Source organism: Mandrillus leucophaeus, unplaced genomic scaffold, assembly GCF_000951045.1.
Source record: "Mandrillus leucophaeus isolate KB7577 unplaced genomic scaffold, Mleu.le_1.0 Scaffold887, whole genome shotgun sequence".
Classification (NCBI taxonomy): Eukaryota; Metazoa; Chordata; class Mammalia; order Primates; family Cercopithecidae; genus Mandrillus; species Mandrillus leucophaeus.
Genome location: NW_012109663.1, coordinates 1003032 through 1010849, shown reverse-complemented (window position 1 = coordinate 1010849; position 7818 = coordinate 1003032).

Genomic DNA, 7818 nt, shown 5'->3' with positions numbered 1-7818 from the left:
CTCAGCCTCCCGAGTAGCTGGGACTACAGGCGCCCGCCACCTCGCCCGGCTAGGGTTTCACCGTGTTCGCCAGGATGGTCTCGATCTCTTGACCTCGTGATCCGCCCGTCTCGGCCTCCCAAAGTGCTGGGATTACAGGCTTGAGCCACCGCGCCCGGCCCCATCTAAATTTCTAAGCACCATGATTCTAGCACCACCTATTAATATAAATGAGCTTTTAGCAAGGTTGACATTTGTCTGAGACTTAAAATATAGAAATGCTTTAGTGCAAAATGTTACAGAAATGTATAAGCATTTATTCATAAATAACTGCTATCCTGGGCCCACTCCTTCCCCAGATGCCCTCCTCATCCCCACCCTGAGACCCTCAGATTTCTTCAGAATCCAGCACCCAAAGGGTTCACGCCTGACAACAGTGAAAGCATATGTTCTGAGAAGTCAATCATCCATGTCACACCTATGATTAGGTATTTTGAATATCACTAGTGTTTAGAGATACATTTTGATAATGAAGAGGAAGTCAATAAGGATGAGTAATTTGAGAAAACAATTTTTTAACTGTAGCTTTGATTTCTAGAATATGTTCATTTTGTTATCCAAATGTCAACCTGAAGCATCTCAACTCAAGCACACTTAATACAAGATAATGTTTGCAATGTTTTTAAGTACAAAACCTTACTTATGCATTCAAATTTAGTGTCAGATCTTGATTGGTCTTTTCCAATAGCAGGTGTTTGTAGATATCTGCACATCCCCTTGTTCAGAAATATAAACCAAATCCGTGTGTGTGTGTGTGTGTGCGCGCGCACGTGTTATGATAAAAGACAGAGCTTCTTTGGTGTGCTGGCAATATATTAGCAAACAACTTCTGCTGCCGATGCTCTGTACATTTAAATTATTAATGTAAGCACCATGCAAAATTTACAGCATTTTGCTTGAAACTAAAACTAAAGCAAATGAAAGCATTTAAAACAAACTGTTAGCCACTGTATTGGTGTTCCCACTGCAGTGTCATTTAAATGTGTCAAACAACTTAGATGATCTGACAGGTTAGGAGGAGGCACTATTGAGGTTTTCTCTGGCTTTGCAGTAAAACCCACTTATCTGCTGAGTTCAATGCCACTGTTTGTGACATTCATGCTACAAGAGGCAGGTTTTAATTAATACCTCTATTATCTAAGAATTGTGGTTCAGAAATGTATTGAACTTCAATTTGCTGTCTTAGAAATATGTGCTAAGTCTTAGCTCCATCCTGTTATTGTGATATGACACACTCCTTAGGACTGACATAAATCTATACTTCAAAAAAAGAACAGTAACTCTAAAGTTCTGATAGCTAAGCTTCCCACTCTGTGGAGGTTCAGAGTTTGAAATACGGAACTGAAGTCAAACTATCTGGATAGAGAAGTGTGGGAAGCTTTGAAAGGTTGAAGTTTTAAGAAATGTGCGTAGGAAGGAAATGGAAATTGAAATCAACTATTAATACCAAATGCTGTTATCTTCATCATCACATCATCATCATAATCAATAAAGTTTTATTACCTCCTACTAGTTCAAGGTATTACTTTATGCAGAGAAGTTACAAAAAGACATCCTAAATGATAACTACTTCCAAAAGCTTGTTCTGCAGTATAGAAGATAAGTAATATAACCTAAGGAGCAGAGTGTTTTTTGACTTACTACTAATATGAGCAGGTGAAATTATGTGATTAAATGGAAAACTTAAAGTTATATGGCATTGTTCATACTCCAAGCCACATACAGTACACTGCATAACAGTGGAATAAATGAGGAGCTCAGTCATTACACATGAGCTCCTGTCTAGTTTCCATCAGTTATTATCTTAATTCTAAAATGTCACTGCTAAAGTTTTGAGAAGCTTGAGTGAAATAATGCATGCAAATCATTTAACACAATTTAGACCATATAAGCCAAACAAACAACAAACACAGAAAATAATAATATCAAAACAAAAGAAATTAAATGTGGCAGAGAGCTAACATAGATATTAGGTACATAAGGTTGAAGCACAAAAAGAAATCACATCCTGGAAAAGTTTGTGCTATTTTCCTACAAGCGTTGAAGAAATTAAAAATGTATTTCAGCTTGGTAGTATCTTATGAAAACAAGAAACAGAAGAAAGATGCAACAGATCTTTTTTATTTTGTTCTTTTAATGAATGAAGGGAGAAAAAAATACAGTCAATATTTCACAAAGAGTGAATGCAATGTTGATATTTAAAATAGCATCCTTAAGTGGACAATTTAATGACAGAGGATTATATTTCCTTCTCTAAGTCTATTTTAGGAGATACCCTTTACCAAAAACCAAGGAAGACTCTCTTCTTCTAGCTGAGCCCAATTAATTAAAAATGTGTTTTGCTAAGTCAGTAAAAGGTCTACACCTTAAGATACAAACATTATTCTAAGGATTTCAAGAAAAATCCCTGTATTTGCTACTGAACTTAGTATTATTTAATAATCTACTATTATCTACACTGGATTCTCAAACTTCAGTCAACTTAGTCTCTCTCCTTTATATTAAAGGTCTGAGTTATTTTCTAACTCAACCACTCTGCCCCTTTTTTAAGATGGATGTATTTAAAAATTAATTCATACAGGGTCAGTCACTACATCTCACCATCATGGTGACCTGCCTACTTATATTAATCCAATATGACTGACAGCAACAAAAACCAATTGCAATCTGTACTTTTCTATTGTGGGCATTGGGAGGCAAATTTCCACTGTTTACTAAAGACATTACCAAGTTACATGTAGGTAAAAAGTATCATGAAAGTGCAAGCTATGATAACAAAAGTGCATCTTGTACTATCGTTATCACCTTAATCACAAATTATGTGTTGGTGTAGAATAACACGAGACTTGCTGTACCATACCTAGGCATGGCTTGTCAAGTCCACAAGAAGAAAGCCTCAACAGAATTGTCCAAAGACTACGAGAAAGTGAATCTTACTACAAGGTTCTTCAATGAATACTTTAAAATCTAATCATAATAATGGAAGATGTATAGATTCTCAATTTTTGAATAATCCTGTAGACAGAATTTAAAGTTGAACCTGAAATACTATAAACACTGAGGATATAAAATAATGGTGTGGTCCAAAGGAGTTATGAGATGGAGACAAAGAGAGTTGCAAGACACAGTAGAGACATTAATGTCTTTATTTTACAGAAAGAGCAACCATAGCATACTGTCTGAGTTAAGGAAAGAAAGACTTAATTATATTATTTAAAATTTAAAAGATAAGAAATATGGGCATTAAATACTAATATAAATTCTATAACTTGGGAAGCAAGAGGAGGGAAAATGTGAAGTAATGTTAGTGAGCTAAACTCTTTTTCATTCATAGCAGGGGGTTATTAGCCACTGTGTAAAGCTGTTGTAGGAAAAAGTACATGCTTATTATTTAAAATTGTAATGATGAATCCTGGAAGAACTGAAAACAGAAATGGTTAAAGGTTCTTATCTCTGGTTAGCATTCAGGAGCAGAGGGTAAAAGTAAATCTCAGTTTAGTTTAGGCTTGGTAAGTGGCATTATATACTCTATTATAAAAAATACTGTATATATATTTCCTCTTTGAAAAAAAATAAAACAGATATACATTCTATTTTACTGTCTGTATATTGATTGAAAGGTTATAAAATCACAGTACCTTACATACATAAGGCTTTACAAAATAAAGTATTGAATAATCTGACAATTATAAGTAATTAATGAGTTACAATCATAGAATTATGATTCTATTTGTCACAGTAACCCTGAGCATAGGTTGGGTTGCAATTACTAATTTCCCCCTTTTTACAGTTATGACAACACATTGTTAGCTCCTGGACACATAATTTTTCATTGGAAAACATGCACAGTTTGTAAGTAACCAAGCAAGTGCTCTCACCCAGGTTTCTGACTTCTGATTCAAAGCCATTTCCATAAGAGAGGCTGAAATTTTGGCTTTCTTTAAACTTTAATGGTCAGATAGCCTTCTATCCTCACCCGGAATGTAATCTTGATTGATGGATTCCCAAAACTCCTCGTCATGTCAACCAGAAATCATTCAGTCACCAAAGACTTAAAAGCAAATTCTCTTATCAAGATAGCTTATCAACCTATAGCTCTTAGCTTATCATCTGTTATCAACTTAGCTTCTTGACAGGAGAATAAAGGGAATTTAATAGGTACCTATATGGAGACATTTGTTATCAGATTGTTCTGGGTTATAAAGTTGTTAAGTCTCAAGTGTCCACTGGCATCTAGACAAATTATATCACTAGACTCCACAATCCTACGATAACTTCTTTATAGTCTAAAGCAATGTTATTCAATAGAAATAAATGTGAGCCACATGTATAATTTAAAATTCACTAGTAGCTACATCAAAAACTAGGAATGTGAAATTTGTTTAAACCAAATATATCAAAATGCTATTATTTCAAGTTGTATATAAATATACAAATATTTTTAAGATGATGAAAAAGCTTTTTTTTTGGTCAAACTATTTTTGAAATCAGGCATGCATTTGACACTTGCAATCAGTTCAGACTAGCCACATTTCAAATATTTTATAACCACCATATTTAATAGCTACCACATTGAACAGCACAAGTCTAGGTACTGTAGGGACTCCAATCTTGGGATTTAGCAACTCCAGTACCCCAAAAGGATAAGGACTTGGGGAGGGAAATGGAGCAATACTTTAAAATATCATATAGTTCAGAACCAGTCCTTAGTGACAGACTCAAATATTTGACAAACTATCCAATTAATTCCTTTAAAAAAGTGCTACCTACGTCATCGTTATAAAGAAGAATGACCTTAAATGATAAATCAGTTGCCCTACTAGATATTCCCACTCTCTAGCTTTCTTCTCAAAAAAAAAAAAAAAAGAGTAGGTTTTTAAATCATTCATACCTCAAACCTCAGCATCACATAATATATTAGGTAATGAACCTATACATGTATTCCCTGAATATAAAATAATAGTTGAAATAAATAAATAAATCTAATATGTTGCATAAAGACCTAGCAGGTATTTCTGGTTGTTATCAATAGTGATCAAGCTATTGAATAATTATCAAGAATATAGTTAAAGATAAAGTAAGGTTATTTTTAATTTATACCAATTGCTCATCATGTTGAAAATTCATGAAGAGGAACTGCTTGTGAGCCAAATGGCATTATGATTCTCTTGCTCTTACACTATTAATGCTTCCTTGAGGCTCTTTCCTGATAAAATTGCTCACATCATAGTGAACAGAAATAAATTTGTGACAGTGACAAATCTATTGATAATGATGTGAAAATCAAGACCATGTCTTGAAATCTTCAATCTTGCAGTACATATTTAAATAGTTACTTGGTGACTGGATAAATCTGCTAGAGCAAATGAAAAAACAATCATTCTTCACTAAGTTAACAAGAGTTTTACTATTATAACTAGGAGGCAAATAAAAAGGAGGTGAACATTATCCATAATAAAAGAAGCACACACTCGCAAAGCTCCATACCAACTACATTAAAGTGGAAGTCGTTATATTTGGAAACACAATTTAATTGGAAAACATTAAGTAATCTCATCAAACTTTTTTTAGTGCTTTGACAAGCAATTACATAAATTTACTCCAGTAGGTTCATCAGGATATAGTTCTATTCACATACCTTTACTATTTTTAAATAAATATCACCTGATCTTATATTATTTTTAATCAAATTTGCCTCTCCCAAATCAAATGCTAAAGAAATCTTTGATTATACTCCCTTATCCATGGACAACCTGCATTAAACTCTATCAAGATATAAAATACCTTTCATCTGTATAATGATGTTGGTCAGGCTCTTATTCATTTACTTATTTGTTCACTCAATTACATATTCTGTACTCAATCATGTGTGTCCCCGTTTCATTTATGTATTCTGTATTCAATCATCTGTATTTGCATTAAATCTGTGACTCTTGTCAGGGTGCACATTATAATTAACAGAAGTAAATTCGTGACAGTTGCCCAATTTGGGTACACAGTTAGGCAACCAAAAAGTCATTTCAAATTATATCTTGGAAATAATTTCTCTTCTTTTAAATGAATTTCTCTTCTTTTAAATGAATTTCTTAACATATAAGAGGAGTTTTCAGACCACAGCAACATGTTCTGAAATCTCCCCTTCCTGTCTCATTCATTTTATTCATATATCACACCTACCTTTCTCAAATCTCCTCCAAATATTCTCTGAGAAATTCCTTGTCGGGACCTATCTCAAGGCTTCATGTCTCTCTCTTTTCTGTTTTTTTTAAAGCAAATTAATAGTAAAAAGAGATATGTTTGACTATTTTTTTCTTTTTATTTTATGACTTTTTAAATTTTTCCATGAGTTATTAGGGTACAGGTGGTATTAGGTTACATGGGTAAATTCTTTAGTGGTGATTTTGGTGCACCCATCACCCACGCAGCATACACTGCACCGTATTTTTAGTCTTTTATCCCTCTCCCACTCCCACTCTTCCTCCCAAGTCCCCAAAGTCCATTGTATCGTTCTTATGCCTTTGTGTCCTCATAGCTTAGTTCCCACATATCAGTGAGAACATACAATGCTTGATTTTCCATTCCTGAGTTACTTCGCTTAGAATAATAGTCTCCAATCTCATCCAGATTGCTGCAAATGCTGTTAATTCATTGCTTTTAATGGCTGAGTGGTATTCCATCATATATATGTGTGTGTGTGTGTGTGTGTGTGTGTGTGTGTGTGTGTGTGTATAACAGTTTCTTTATCCACTAGTTGATTGATGGGCATTTGGGTTGGTTCCATGATTTCGCAGTTCCGAAAACAGTTTCTTTATCCACTAATTGATTGATGGCTATTTGAATTGGTTCCATGATTTTGCAGTTCTGAATTGTGCTGCTATAAACTTGGATGTGCAAGTTTCTTTTTCATATAATGACTTCTTTTTCTCTGTGTAGATATCCAGTAGGGATTGCTGTATAAAATGGTAGTTCTACTTTTAGTTCTTTAAGGAATCTCCACACTGTTTTCCATAGTGGCTGTTCTAGTTTACATTCCCACCAGCAGTGTAGAAGTGTTCCCTGATTACTGCATCCATGTCAACACCTACTGTTTTTTGATTTTTTGATTATGATTTTTTGAGAGCTGTCTATTCAAGTCTTTAGCCCACTTTTTGACGGGATCGTTTGGTTTTTGTGTTGATTTGTTTGAGTTTGTCATAGGTTCTGGATATTAGTCCTTTGTCAGGTATATAGAAGTGAAGATTTCTCCTGCTCTGTGGGATATCTGTTTACTGACTGTTTCCTTTACCATGCAAAAGCTCTTTAGTTTAATTATGTCTGAGCTATTTATCTTTGTTTTTATTGCAATTGCTTTTGAGTTTTTGGTCATGAAATCCTTGCCTAAGCCAATGTCTAGAAGGGTTTTTCTAATGTCTTCTTAAATTTTCATAGTTTCAGGTCTTAGGTTTAAATCCTTAATCCATCTTGAGTTGATATTTGTATAAGGTGAGAGATGAGGATCCAGTTTCATTCTCCTACATGTGACTAGTCAATTATCCCAGCACCCTGTGTTGAAAAGGGTGTCTTTTCCCCACTTTATGTTTTTGTTTGCTTTGTTGATGATCAGTCAGCTGTAAGTATCTGGGCTTATTTTGGAGTTCTCTATTCTGTTCCATTGGTCTATGTGCCTATTTTTATACCAGTACCATGCTGTTTTGGTGACTGTGGCTTTATAGTATAGTTTGAAATCAGGTCATGTGATGCCTCCAGATTTGTTCTTTTTGCTTAGCCTTGCTTTGGTTA